Raw genomic sequence first — 14,827 nt, 5'->3', positions numbered from 1 at the left:
GGAACGTGGAAGTTAAGGCCAACATTTCAGGCCAACGACTATTTGTCTGAACTGAGTCCATATAAACAGCAAGAGAGCCAGCGAAAAAGAGATGGGAAGAAAACAATTTGCCTGTGATTAGGTGAAAGAACATCATTGATTAAATGATGGAATTGAAAATGGTGTAAGACAAAGGAGGCAATAATCACAGCAATAATTTGAGATCCTGATGATGTGTAAATGGTTATTGACAAAAAGCAGAGGGAAAGGAAAAATTAAAAATCAATTAAAGTGGAGGGGGCTCAAGTGGCCCAGGAATCTGGAGGAAGAAAATGACAGGCAATACCAGGGCTAGAGACTAGCCCATGTACAAACAAAGAACCATATTCCAAGCCTCATCTATGTAAGCATTAGTTTACTCACTCAATACTACCACCAGTAGCTGCTGGCCAAGAGGAATCACTCTATCACCATGGTTGCTCCTTCTGGTATCATCTTCAGCTCTGTTCCCTTTGTCACTAAGACTGAGACCCACTGCCAAACTTCCTCCAAAACCTCATCCTGCCCAACCCCAGACCACCCCAGCCTAGTCCTGAACACTAGTTTCTCTCCTATCTTCGCTCAAGCCTTCTCCAAGCTCATCTTGTCCATGAGGCCCAACTCATGCTCCTGCAACATTGTTCACATCAATTCTCTCACTTCCCTCCTTGGCTCATGTTATTTGACATTGTCAATGACTCCCTCTCCTCAGATAAAGTTCCCCCTCTCCTTCAAATCTGCTTTCCTTACACCTCTCTTAAAAAAAATCAACCCATGACCCTCTGTCCTTGCATTCCACTGTCCCATTTCCAATTTCCCTTTCCTCTCCAAAGTCCTTGAAAGTTTTTGGAACACCATTTTTGAATCCCTACAAATCAGGTTCCTGCCTCTGTCACTGTACTGAAGTGGCTCTTATTAAAATCATAAATGACATCCTGTATGACAATAAGAAAGTTAAGTTATCCCTCTCAACGTTTCCCTCCCATCCTTTGCGACCCATCTGCGGCCTTTGACACAGTTGACCTCACCATCCTCCTCCAATGCCTCTCCATCATCGTCCAGTTGGGTAGTCTCCAGTGACCTGGTTCTAATCTTATCTGGTCAGAGATTCACCTGGAATAATTCCTCTTCCTGCTCCCACACCATTAGTTCTAGTGTCCTCCAAGAACCTATCCTTGACCCCTTCCTACTTCTCTTTGATGTGCTGTCCCTTTGTAACATCACTGGAATACACAGTGTCAGTTTGTACATGTCCACTGAGGACAGAAATCTCCACATCACCCCAGTTCTCTCGATCTCTCCAAGGTCTCTAAATTGCCAGAATACTTGTCCAGCATGCAGTGTTGCAAAAGTAGAAATCTCCTCAATTTAAATATTAGGAAGGCAGACACCACTATTTATTGGAACCCAACAGAAATGTACTTGCCAGCCAACAACTCCATTCTCCTTCCTGGCAACTGTTAAAGGTTGAACCAAACTGTTAATGACCATGGTGTCCTAACTGACCTTGAGATGAGTTTCTGACCATATGTCCACAACATCACTAAGAATGCCTATATCCATTTCTGTATTGTTGCCCGAATCCACCCTGCAGGGAGCAGCAGAGGCTCAAGGCCACAGCGAGAGCAGCAGAGCATTGAGAGAAGCTGAGGGTGGGGACCACAGCAAGAGCAGCAGAGAGTGGAGACAACAATGAGAACAGCAGAGGGTCAGCAGCACGGTGAGAAAAGCAGAGGGCCGGGAGCAGTGAGAACAGCAGAGGGTCGGCAGCGCAGTGAGAACAGCAGAGGACCGAGAGCAGTGAGAACAGCAGAGGGTCGGCATCGCAGTGAGAATAGCAGAGGGTCGGGAGCAGTGAGAACAGAAGAGGGCCAAAAGCAGTGAGAACAGCAAAGGGCCGAGAGAACAGTGAGAACAGCAGAGGGCCGAGAGCACAGTGAGAACAGCAGAGGGACGAGAGCACAGTGAGAACAGCAGAGGGCCGAGAGCACAGTGAGAACAGCAGAGGGCCGAAAGCACGGTGAGAACAGCAGAGGGCCAAGAGCACAGTGAGAATAGAAGAGGGCCGAGAGCACAGTGAGAACAGCAGAGGGCCGAGAGCACAGTGAGAACAGCAGAGGGCCGAAAGCACAGTGAGAACAGCAGAGGGTCGGCAGCGCAGTGAGAACAGCAGAGGGCCGAGAGCACAATGAGAACAGCAGAGGGTCGAGAACACAGTGAGAACAGCAGAGGGACAAGAGCAGTGAGAACAGGAGAGGGTCGAGAGCACAGTGAGAACAGCAGAGGGCTGAGAGCACAGTGAGAACAGCAGAGGGCCAAAAGCAGTGAGAACAACAGAGGGCCGAAAGAACAGTGAGAACAGCAGAGGGTCGGCAGCACAGTGAGAACAGCAGAGGATCGAGAGCACAGTGAGAACAGCAGAGGGTCAGAGCACAGTGAGAACAGCAGAGGGTCGAGAACACAGTGAGAACAGCAGAGGGACAAGAGCAGTGAGAACAGCAGAGGGTCGGGAACACAGTGAGAACAGCACATGGCCGAGAGCACAGTGAGAACAGCAGAGGGCCAAGAGCACAGTGAGAACAGCAGAGGGCCGAGAACACAGTGAGAACAGCAGAGAGCCAAAAGCAGTGAGAACAGCAGAGGGTCAGCAGCACAGTGAGAACAGCAGAGAATCGCAGAGCAATGAGAACAGCAGAGGGCCGAGAGCAGTGAGAACAGCAGAGGGCCGGGAGCAGTGAGAACAGCAAAGGGTCGGCAGCGCAGTGAGAACATCAGAGGGCCGAGAGCACAGTGAAAACAGCAGAGGGTCGAGAGCACAGTGAGAACAGCAAAGGGCCGAGAGCACAGTGAGAACAGCAGAGCGTCAACAGCACAGCGAGAACAGCAGAGGGCCAAGAGCACAGTGAGAACAGCAGAGTGTCGAGAGCACAGTGAGAACAGCAGAGTGTCGAGAGCACAGTGAGAACAGCAGAGCGTCGAGAGCACAGTGAGAACAGCAGAGCGTCGAGAGCACAGTGAGAACAGCAGAGGGCCCAGAGCACAGTGAGAACAGCAGTGGGACGAGAGCACAGTGAGAACAGAAGAGGGCCGAGAGCACAGTGAGAACAGCAGAGGGCCAAGAGCACAGTGAGAACAGCAGAGAGCCGAGAGCACAGTGAGAACAGCAGAGGGTCGAGAGCACAGTGAGAACATCAGAGGGTCGAGAGCACAGTGAGAACAACAGAGCGTCGAGAGCACAGTGAGAACAGCAGAGGGCCAAGATCACAGTGAGAACAGCAGAGCGTCGAGAGCACAGTGAGAACAGCAGAGCGTCGGCAGGGCAGTGAGAACAGCAGAGGGCCAGGAACACAGTGAGAAATGCAGAGGGCCGAGAGCAGTGAGAACAGCAGAGGGTCGGGAGCAATGAGAACAGCAGAGGGCCAGGAGCAGAGAGAACAGCAGAGGGCCGGGAGCAGTGAGAACAGCAGAGGGCCGGGAGCAGTGAGAACAGCAGAGGGTCGAGAGCACAGTAAGAACAGCAGAGGGTGGGCAGCACAGTGAGAACAGCAGAGGGACAAGAGCAGTGAGAAGAGCAGAGGGTCGGGAACACAGTGAGAACGGCAGAGGGTCGAGAGCACAGTGAGAACAGCAGAGGGCCGGCAGCACAGTGAGAACAGCAGAGGGCCGAGAGCACAGTGAGAACAGCAGAGGGTCAGGAGCACAGTGAGAACAACAGAGAGCCGAGAGCACAGTGAGAACAGCAGACGGCCGAGAGCACAGTGAGAATAGCAGAGCGTCGACAGCACAGTGAGAACAGCAGAGGACCAAGAGCACAGTGAGAACAGCAGAGGGCCAAGAGCACAGTGAGAACAGCAGAGGGCCAAGAGCACAGTGAGAACAGCAGAGGGTCGGCAGCGCAGTGAGAACAGCAGAGCATCGAGAGCACAGTGAGAACAGCAGAGGGCCAAGAGCACAGTGAGAACAGCAGAGGGTCGGCAGCACAGTGAGAACAGCAGAGGGCTGAGAGCACAGTGAGAACAGCAGAGGGCCGAGAGCACAGTGAGAACAGCAGAGGGTCGAGAGCACAGTGAGAACAGCAGAGGGTCGAGAGCACAGTGAGAACAGCAGAGGGTCGAGAGCACAGTGAGAACATCAGAGGGTCGAGAGCACAGTGAGAACAACAGAGCGTCGAGAGCACAGAGAGAACAGCAGAGGGCCAAGATCACAGTGAGAACAGCAGAGCGTCCAGAGCACAGTGAGAACAGCAGAGCGTCGGCAGGGCAGTGAGAACAGGAGAGGGTCGAGAGCACAGTGAGAACAGCAGAGGGCTGAGAGCACAGTGAGAACAGCAGAGGGCCAAAAGCAGTGAGAACAACAGAGGGCCGAAAGAACAGTGAGAACAGCAGAGGGTCGAGAGCACAGTGAGAACAGCAGAGGGCCCAGAGCACAGTGAGAACAGCAGAGGGCCGAGAACACAGTGAGAACAGCAGAGAGCCAAAAGCAGTGAGAACAGCAGAGGGTCAGCAGCACAGTGAGAACAGCAGAGAATCGCAGAGCAATGAGAACAGCAGAGGGCCGAAAGAACAGTGAGAACAGCAGAGGGTCGGCAGCGCAGTGAGAACATCAGAGGGCCGAGAGCGCAGTGAAAACAGCAGAGGGTCGAGAGCACAGTGAGAACAGCAGAGGGCCGAGAGCACAGTGAGAACAGCAGAGCGTCAACAGCACAGCGAGAACAGCAGAGGGCCAAGAGCACAGTGAGAACAGCAGAGGGTCGAGAGCACAGTGAGAACAGCAGAGTGTCGAGAGCACAGTGAGAACAGCAGAGCGTCGAGAGCACAGTGAGAACAGCAGAGCGTCGAGAGCACAGTGAGAACAGCAGAGGGCCCAGAGCACAGTGAGAACAGCAGAGGGACGAGAGCACAGTGAGAACAGAAGAGGGCCGAGAGCACAGTGAGAACAGCAGAGGGCCGAGAGCACGGTGAGAACAGCAGAGAGCCGAGAGCACAGTGAGAACAGCAGAGGGCCAAGAGCACAGAGAGAATAGCAGAGGGCCGAGAGCACAGTGAGAACAGCAGAGGGCCGAGAGCACAGTGAGAACAGCAGAGGGCCGAGAGCACAGTGAGAACAGCAGAGCGTCGGCAGGGCAGTGAGAACAGCAGAGGGCCGAGAGCACAATGAGAATAGCAGAGGGTCGAGAACACAGTGAGAACAGGAGAGGGACAAGAGCAGTGAGAACAGGAGAGGGTCGAGAGCACAGTGAGAACAGCAGAGGGCTGAGAGCACAGTGAGAACAGCAGAGGGCCAAAAGCAGTGAGAACAGCAGAGGGCCGAGACCACAGTGAAAACAGCAGAGGGCCGAAAGCAGTGAGAACAGCAGAGCGTCGAGAGCACAGTGAGAACAGCAGAGGGCCAAGAGCACAGTGAGAACAGCAGCGCGTCGAGAGCACAGTGAGAACAGCAGAGCGTCGAGAGCACAGTGAGAACAGCAGAGCGTCGAGAGCACAGTGAGAACAGCAGATCGTCGAGAGCACAGTGAGAACAACAGAGGGGCCAGAGCACAGTGAGAACAGCAGAGGGCCGAGAGCACAGTGAGAACAGCAGAGGGCCGAGACCACAGTGAAAACAGCAGAGGGCCAAAAGCAGTGAGAACAGCAGAGCGTCGAGAGCACAGTGAGAACAGCAGAGGGCCAAGAGCACAGTGAGAACAGCAGCGCGTCGAGAGCACAGTGAGGACAGCAGAGCGTCGAGAGCACAGTGAGAACAGCAGAGGGCCGAGAGCACAGTGAGAACAGCAGAGGGTCGGCAGCACAGTGAGAACAGCAGAGGGCCGATAACACAGTGAAAACAGCAAGGGGAGGAGAGCACAGTGAGAACAGCAGAGGATGGGCAGCACAGTGAGAACAGCAGAGTGACGAGAGCAGAGAACAGCACAAGGTCAGCAGCAGAGTGAGAACAGCAGAGGGTCGGCAGCACAGTGAGAACAGCAGAGGGCCGGGAACACAGTGAGAAATGCAGAGGGCCGAGAGCAGTGAGAACAGCAGAGGGTCGGGAGCAATAAGAACAGCAGAGGGCCGGGGCCAGTGAGAACAGCAGAGGGCTGGGAGAAGTGAGAACAGCAGAGGGCCGGGAGCAGTGAGAACAGCAGAGGGTCGAGAGCACAGTAAGAACAGCAGAGGGTGGGCAGCACAGTGAGAACAGCAGAGGGACGAGAGCAGTGAGAAGAGCAGAGGGTCGGGAACACAGTGAGAAAGGCAGAGGGTCGAGAGCACAGTGAGAACAGCAGAGGGCCGGCAGCACAGTGAGAACAGCAGAGGGCCGGCAGCACAGTGAGAACAACAGAGAGCCGAGAGCACAGTGAGAACAGCAGACGGCCGAGAGCACAGTGAGAATAGCAGAGCGTCGAGAGCACAGTGAGAACAGCAGAGGGCCAAGAGCACAGTGAGAACAGCAGAGGGCCAAGAGCACAGTGAGAACAGCAGAGGGTCGGCAGCGCAGTGAGAACAGCAGAGGGTCGGCAGCACAGTGAGAACAGCAGAGGGCCGAGAGCACAGTGAGAACAGCAGAGGGCCGAGAGCACAGTGAGAACAGCAGAGGGTCGGCAGCGCAGTGAGAACAGCAGAGCGTCGAGAGCACAGTGAGAACAGCAGAGGGCCAAAAGCAATGAGAACAGCAGAGGATCAGCAGCGCAGCGAGAACAGCAGATGGTCAAGAGCAGTTAGAACAGCAGAGGGTCGCAGAGCAGTGAGAACAGCAGAGGGCCGAGAGCAGTGAGAACAGCACAGGGCCGAGAGCAGTGGGAACAGCAGAGGGCTGGGAGCAGTGAGAACAGCAGATGGTTGGCAGCGCAGTGAGAACATCAGAGGGCCGAGAGCACAGTGAAAACAGCAGAGGGTCGAGAGCACAGTGACAACAGCAGAGGGCCGAGAGCACAGTGAGAACAGCACAGCGTCAAGAGCACAGTGAGAACAGCAGAGGGCCAAGAGCACAGTGAGAACAGCAGAGCGTCGAGAGCACAGTGAGAACAGCAGAGTGTCGAGAGCACAGTGAGAACAGCAGAGCGTCGAGAGCACAGTGAGAACAGCAGAGCGTCGAGAGCACAGTGAGAACAGCAGAGGGCCCAGAGCACAGTGAGAACAGCAGAGGGACGAGAGCACAGTGAGAACAGAAGAGGGCCGAGAGCACAGTGAGAACAGCAGAGGGCCGAGAGCACGGTGAGAACAGCAGAGAGCCGAGAGCACAGTGAGAACAGCAGAGGGCCAAGAGCACAGAGAGAATAGCAGAGGGCCGAGAGCACAGTGAGAACAGCAGAGGGCCGAGAGCACAGTGAGAACAGCAGAGGGCCGAGAGCACAGTGAGAACAGCAGAGCGTCGGCAGGGCAGTGAGAACAGCAGAGGGCCGAGAGCACAATGAGAATAGCAGAGGGTCGAGAACACAGTGAGAACAGGAGAGGGACAAGAGCAGTGAGAACAGGAGAGGGTCGAGAGCACAGTGAGAACAGCAGAGGGCTGAGAGCACAGTGAGAACAGCAGAGGGCCAAAAGCAGTGAGAACAGCAGAGGGCCGAGACCACAGTGAAAACAGCAGAGGGCCGAAAGCAGTGAGAACAGCAGAGCGTCGAGAGCACAGTGAGAACAGCAGAGGGCCAAGAGCACAGTGAGAACAGCAGCGCGTCGAGAGCACAGTGAGAACAGCAGAGCGTCGAGAGCACAGTGAGAACAGCAGAGCGTCGAGAGCACAGTGAGAACAGCAGATCGTCGAGAGCACAGTGAGAACAGCAGAGGGCCCAGAGCACAGTGAGAACAACAGAGGGGCCAGAGCACAGTGAGAACAGCAGAGGGCCGAGAGCACAGTGAGAACAGCAGAGGGCCGAGACCACAGTGAAAACAGCAGAGGGCCAAAAGCAGTGAGAACAGCAGAGCGTCGAGAGCACAGTGAGAACAGCAGAGGGCCAAGAGCACAGTGAGAACAGCAGCGCGTCGAGAGCACAGTGAGGACAGCAGAGCGTCGAGAGCACAGTGAGAACAGCAGAGGGCCGAGAGCACAGTGAGAACAGCAGAGGGTCGGCAGCACAGTGAGAACAGCAGAGGGCCGATAACACAGTGAAAACAGCAAGGGGAGGAGAGCACAGTGAGAACAGCAGAGGATGGGCAGCACAGTGAGAACAGCAGAGTGACGAGAGCAGAGAACAGCACAAGGTCAGCAGCAGAGTGAGAACAGCAGAGGGTCGGCAGCACAGTGAGAACAGCAGAGGGCCGGGAACACAGTGAGAAATGCAGAGGGCCGAGAGCAGTGAGAACAGCAGAGGGTCGGGAGCAATAAGAACAGCAGAGGGCCGGGGCCAGTGAGAACAGCAGAGGGCTGGGAGAAGTGAGAACAGCAGAGGGCCGGGAGCAGTGAGAACAGCAGAGGGTCGAGAGCACAGTAAGAACAGCAGAGGGTGGGCAGCACAGTGAGAACAGCAGAGGGACGAGAGCAGTGAGAAGAGCAGAGGGTCGGGAACACAGTGAGAAAGGCAGAGGGTCGAGAGCACAGTGAGAACAGCAGAGGGCCGGCAGCACAGTGAGAACAGCAGAGGGCCGAGAGCACAGTGAGAACAGCAGAGGGCCGAGAGCACAGTGAGAACAGCAGAGGGTCAGGAGCACAGTGAGAACAACAGAGAGCCGAGAGCACAGTGAGAACAGCAGACGGCCGAGAGCACAGTGAGAATAGCAGAGCGTCGAGAGCACAGTGAGAACAGCAGAGGGCCAAGAGCACAGTGAGAACAGCAGAGGGCCAAGAGCACAGTGAGAACAGCAGAGGGTCGGCAGCGCAGTGAGAACAGCAGAGGGTCGGCAGCACAGTGAGAACAGCAGAGGGCCGAGAGCACAGTGAGAACAGCAGAGGGCCGAGAGCACAGTGAGAACAGCAGAGGGTCGGCAGCGCAGTGAGAACAGCAGAGCGTCGAGAGCACAGTGAGAACAGCAGAGGGCCAAAAGCAATGAGAACAGCAGAGGATCAGCAGCGCAGCGAGAACAGCAGATGGTCAAGAGCAGTTAGAACAGCAGAGGGTCGCAGAGCAGTGAGAACAGCAGAGGGCCGAGAGCAGTGAGAACAGCACAGGGCCGAGAGCAGTGGGAACAGCAGAGGGCTGGGAGCAGTGAGAACAGCAGATGGTTGGCAGCGCAGTGAGAACATCAGAGGGCCGAGAGCACAGTGAAAACAGCAGAGGGTCGAGAGCACAGTGACAACAGCAGAGGGCCGAGAGCACAGTGAGAACAGCACAGCGTCAAGAGCACAGTGAGAACAGCAGAGGGCCAAGAGCACAGTGAGAACAGCAGAGCGTCGAGAGCACAGTGAGAACAGCAGAGCGTCGAGAGCACAGTGAGAACAGCAGAGCGTGGAGAGCACAGTGAGAACAGCAGAGCGTCGAGAGCACAGTGAGAACAGCAGAGGGTCGAGAGCACAGTGAGAACAACAGAGCGTCGAGAGCACAGTGAGAACAGCAGAGGGCCAAGAGCACAGTGAGAACAGCAGAGGGTCGAGAGCACAGTGAGAACAGCAGAGGGTCGAGAGCACAGTGAGAACATCAGAGGGTCGAGAGCACAGTGAGAACAACAGAGCGTCGAGAGCACAGTGAGAACAGCAGAGGGCCAAGATCACAGTGAGAACAGCAGAGCGTCGAGAGCACAGTGAGAACAGCAGAGCGTCGGCAGGGCAGTGAGAACAGCAGAGGGCCAGGAACACAGTGAGAAATGCAGAGGGCCGAGAGCAGTGAGAACAGCAGAGGGTCGGGAGCAATGAGAACAGCAGAGGGCCGGGAGCAGAGAGAACAGCAGAGGGCCGGGAGCAGTGAGAACAGCAGAGGGCCAGGAGCAGTGAGAACAGCAGAGGGTCGAGAGCACAGTAAGAACAGCAGAGGGTGGGCAGCACAGTGAGAACAGCAGAGGGACAAGAGCAGTGAGAAGAGCAGAGGGTTGGGAACACAGTGAGAACGGCAGAGGGTCGAGAGCACAGTGAGAACAGCAGAGGGCCGGCAGCACAGTGAGAACAGCAGAGGGCCGAGAGCACAGTGAGAACAGCAGAGGGTCAGGAGCACAGTGAGAACAACAGAGAGCCGAGAGCACAGTGAGAACAGCAGACGGCCGAGAGCACAGTGAGAATAGCAGAGCGTCGAGAGCACAGTGAGAACAGCAGAGGACCAAGAGCACAGTGAGAACAGCAGAGGGCCAAGAGCACAGTGAGAACAGCAGAGGGCCAAGAGCACAGTGAGGACAGCAGAGGGTCGGCAGCATAGTGAGAACAGCAGAGCATCGAGAGCACAGTGAGAACAGCAGAGGGCCAAGAGCACAGTGAGAACAGCAGAGGGCCGAGAGCACAGTGAGAACAGCAGAGGGTCAGGAGCACAGTGAGAACAACAGAGAGCCGAGAGCACAGTGAGAACAGCAGACGGCCGAGAGCACAGTGAGAATAGCAGAGCGTCGAGAGCACAGTGAGAACAGCAGAGGACCAAGAGCACAGTGAGAACAGCAGAGGCCAAGAGCACAGTGAGAACAGCAGAGGGCCAAGAACACAGTGAGAACAGCAGAGGGCCAAGAGCACAGTGAGAACAGCAGAGGGTCGGCAGCGCAGTGAGAACAGCAGAGCATCGAGAGCACAGTGAGAACAGCAGAGGGCCAAGAGCACAGCGAGAACAGCAGAGGGTCGGCAGCACAGTGAGAACAGCAGAGGGTCGGCAGCACAGTGAGAACAGCAGAGGGCCGAGAGCACAGTGAGAACAGCAGAGGGCCGAGAGCACAGTGAGAACAGCAGAGGGTCGGCAGCGCAGTGAGAACAGCAGAGCGTCGAGAGCACAGTGAGAACAGCAGAGGGCCAAAAGCAATGAGAACAGCAGAGGATCGGCAGCGCAGCGAGAACAGCAGAAGGTCGAGAGCAGTTAGAACAGCAGAGGGTCGCAGAGCAGTCAGAACAGCAGAGGGCCGAGAGCAGTGAGAACAGCAGAGGGCCGAGAGCAGTGGGAACAGCAGAGGGCTGGGAGCAGTGAGAACAGCAGATGGTCGGCAGCGCAGTGAGAACATCAGAGGGCCGAGAGCACAGTGAAAACAACAGAGGGTCGAGAGCACAGTGAGAACAGCAGAGGGCCGAGAGCACAGTGAGAACAGCACAATGTCAAGAGCACAGTGAGAACAGCAGAGAGCCAAGAGCACAGTGAGAACAGCAGAGCGTCGAGAGCACAGTGAGAACAGCAGAGCGTCGAGAGCACAGTGAAAACAGCAGAGCGTGGAGAGCACAGTGAGAACAGCAGAGCGTCGAGAGCACAGTGAGAACAGCAGAGGGTCGAGAGCACAGTGAGAACAACAGAGCGTCGAGAGCACAGTGAGAACAGCAGAGGGCCAAGAGCACAGTGAGAACAGCAGCGCATCGAGAGCACAGTGAGAACAGCAGAGCGTCGAGAGCACAGTGAGAACAGCAGAGTGTCGAGAGCACAGTGAGAACAGCAGAGCGTCGAGAGCACAGTGAGAACAGCAGATCGTCGAGAGCACAGTGAGAACAGCAGAGGGCCCAGAGCACAGTGAGAACAACAGAGGGGCCAGAGCACAGTGAGAACAGCAGAGGGCCGAGAGCACAGTGAGAACAGCAGAGGGCCGAGACCACAGTGAAAACAGCAGAGGGCCAAAAGCAGTGAGAAAAAAAGAGCGTCGAGAGCACAGTGAGAACAGCAGAGGGCCAAGAGCACAGTGAGAACAGCAGCGCGTCGAGAGCACAGTGAGGACAGCAGAGCGTCGAGAGCACAGTGAGAACAGCAGAGGATGGGCAGCACAGTGAGAACAGCAGAGTGACGAGAGCAGAGAACAGCACAAGGTCAGCAGCAGAGTGAGAACAGCAGAGGGTCGGCAGCACAGTGAGAACAGCAGAGGGCCGGGAACACAGTGAGAAATGCAGAGGGCCGAGAGCAGTGAGAACAGCAGAGGGTCGGGAGCAATAAGAACAGCAGAGGGCCGGGGGCAGTGAGAATAGCAGAGGGCCGGGAGAAGTGAGAACAGCAGAGGGCCGGGAGCAGTGAGAACAGCAGAGGGTCGAGAGCACAGTAAGAACAGCAGCGCGTCGAGAGCACAGTGAGAACAGCAGAGCGTCGAGAGCACAGTGAGAACAGCAGAGCGTCGAGAGCACAGTGAGAACAGCAGAGCGTCGAGAGCACAGTGAGAACAGCAGATCGTCGAGAGCACAGTGAGAACAGCAGAGGGCCCAGAGCACAGTGAGAACAACAGAGGGGCCAGAGCACAGTGAGAACAGCAGAGGGCCGAGAGCACAGTGAGAACAGCAGAGGGCCGAGACCACAGTGAAAACAGCAGAGGGCCAAAAGCAGTGAGAACAGCAGAGCGTCGAGAGCACAGTGAGAACAGCAGAGGGCCAAGACCACAGTGAGAACAGCAGCACGTCGAGAGCACAGTGAGGACAGCAGAGCGTCGAGAGCACAGTGAGAACAGCAGAGGATGGGCAGCACAGTGAGAACAGCAGAGTGACGAGAGCAGAGAACAGCACAAGGTCAGCAGCAGAGTGAGAACAGCAGAGGGTCGGCAGCACAGTGAGAACAGCAGAGGGCCGGGAACACAGTGAGAAATGCAGAGGGCCGAGAGCAGTGAGAACAGCAGAGGGTCGGGAGCAATAAGAACAGCAGAGGGCCGGGGGCAGTGAGAATAGCAGAGGGCCGGGAGAAGTGAGAACAGCAGAGGGCCGGGAGCAGTGAGAACAGCTGAGGGTCGAGAGCACAGTAATAACAGCAGAGGGTGGGCAGCACAGTGAGAACAGCAGAGGGACGAGAGCAGTGAGAAGAGCAGAGGGTCGGGAACACAGTGAGAAAGGCAGAGGGTCGAGAGCACAGTGAGAACAGCAGAGGACCAAGAGCACAGTGAGAACAGCAGAGGGCCAAGAGCACAGTGAGAACAGCAGAGGGCCAAGAGCACAGTGAGAACAGCAGAGGGTCGGCAGCGCACTGAGAACAGCAGAGGGTCGGCAGCACAGTGAGAACTGCAGAGGGCCGAGAGCACAGTGAGAACAGCAGAGGGCCGAGAGCACAGTGAGAACAGCAGAGGGTCGGCAGCGCAGTGAGAACAGCAGAGCGTCGAGAGCACAGTGAGAACAGCAGAGGGCCAAAAGCAATGAGAACAGCAGAGGATCGGCAGCGCAGCGAGAACAGCAGAAGGTCGAGAGCAGTTAGAACAGCAGAGGGTCGCAGAGCAGTGAGAACAGCAGAGGGCCGAGAGCAGTGAGAACAGCACAGGGCCGAGAGCAGTGGGAACAGCAGAGGGCTGGGAGCAGTGAGAACAGCAGATGGTCGGCAGCGCAGTGAGAACATCAGAGGGCCGAGAGCACAGTGAAAACAGCAGAGGGTCGAGAGCACAGTGAGAACAGCAGAGGGCCGAGAGCACAGTGAGAACAGCACAGCGTCAAGAGCACAGTGAGAACAGCAGAGGGCCAAGAGCACAGTGAGAACAGCAGAGCGTCGAGAGCACAGTGAGAACAGCAGAGCGTCGAGAGCACAGTGAGAACAGCAGAGCGTGGAGAGCACAGTGAGAACAGCAGAGCGTGGAGAGCACAGTGAGAACAGCAGAGCGTCGAGAGCACAGTGAGAACAGCAGAGGGTCGAGAGCACAGTGAGAACAACAGAGCGTCGAGAGCACAGTGAGAACAGCAGAGGGCCAAGAGCACAGTGAGAACAGCAGAGGGTCGAGAGCACAGTGAGAACAGCAGAGGGTCGAGAGCACAGTGAGAACAGCAGAGGGTCGAGAGCACAGTGAGAACATCAGAGGGTCGAGAGCACAGTGAGAACAACAGAGCGTCGAGAGCACAGTGAGAACAGCAGAGGGCCAAGATCACAGTGAGAACAGCAGAGCGTCGAGAGCACAGTGAGAACAGCAGAGCGTCGGCAGGGCAGTGAGAACAGCAGAGGGCCGAGAGCACAATGAGAACAGCAGAGGGTCGAAAACACAGTGAGAACAGGAGAGGGACAAGAGCAGTGAGAACAGGAGAGGGTCGAGAGCACAGTGAGAACAGCAGAGGGCTGAGAGCACAGTGAGAACAGCAGAGGGCCAAAAGCAGTGAGAACAACAGAGGGCCGAAAGAACAGTGAGAACAGCAGAGGGTCGAGAGCACAGTGAGAACAGCAGAGGGCCCAGAGAACAGTGAGAACAGCAGAGGGCCGAGAACACAGTGAGAACAGCAGAGAGACAAAAGCAGTGAGAACAGCAGAGGGTCAGCAGCACAGTGAGAACAGCAGAGAATCGCAGAGCAATGAGAACAGCAGAGGGCCGAGAGCAGTGAGAACAGCAGAGGGCCGGGAGCAGTGAGAACAGCAGAGGGTCGGCAGCGCAGTGAGAACATCAGAGGGCCGAGAGCGCAGTGAAAACAGCAGAGGGTCGAGAGCACAGTGAGAACAGCAGAGGGCCGAGAGCACAGTGAGAACAGCAGAGCGTCAACAGCACAGCGAGAACAGCAGAGCGTCAACAGCACAGCGAGAACAGCAGAGGGCCAAGAGCACAGTGAGAACAGCAGAGTGTCGAGAGCACAGTGAGAACAGCAGAGTGTCGAGAGCACAGTGAGAACAGCAGAGCGTCGAGAGCACAGTGAGAACAGCAGAGCGTCGAGAGCACAGTGAGAACAGCAGAGCGTCGAGAGCACAGTGAGAACAGCAGAGCGTCGAGAGCACAGTGAGAACAGCAGAGGGCCCAGAGCACAGTGAGAACAGCAGAGGGACGAGAGCACAGTGAGAACAGAAGAGGGCCGAGAGCACAGTGAGAACAGCAGAGGGCCGAGAGCACAGTGAGAACAGCAGAGAGCCGAGAGCACAGTGAGA

The 14,827-nt window shown here is 56.1% G+C and overlaps 1 protein-coding gene across 1 annotated transcript in view; it reads right to left on the bottom strand.

The window, feature by feature from the left end:
- Positions 1 to 14,827, bottom strand: part of naalad2 (N-acetylated alpha-linked acidic dipeptidase 2) — a 485,356-nt gene that overhangs the window by 15,415 nt on the left and 455,114 nt on the right. The window lies entirely within an intron of this gene.

The sequence above is a fragment of the Carcharodon carcharias genome, chromosome 11 (assembly GCF_017639515.1).
Source record: "Carcharodon carcharias isolate sCarCar2 chromosome 11, sCarCar2.pri, whole genome shotgun sequence".
NCBI lineage: Eukaryota > Metazoa > Chordata > Chondrichthyes > Lamniformes > Lamnidae > Carcharodon > Carcharodon carcharias.
The sequence above is the reverse complement of the archived record's forward strand: the minus strand, read 5'-3'. Positions and strand labels throughout refer to the sequence as shown.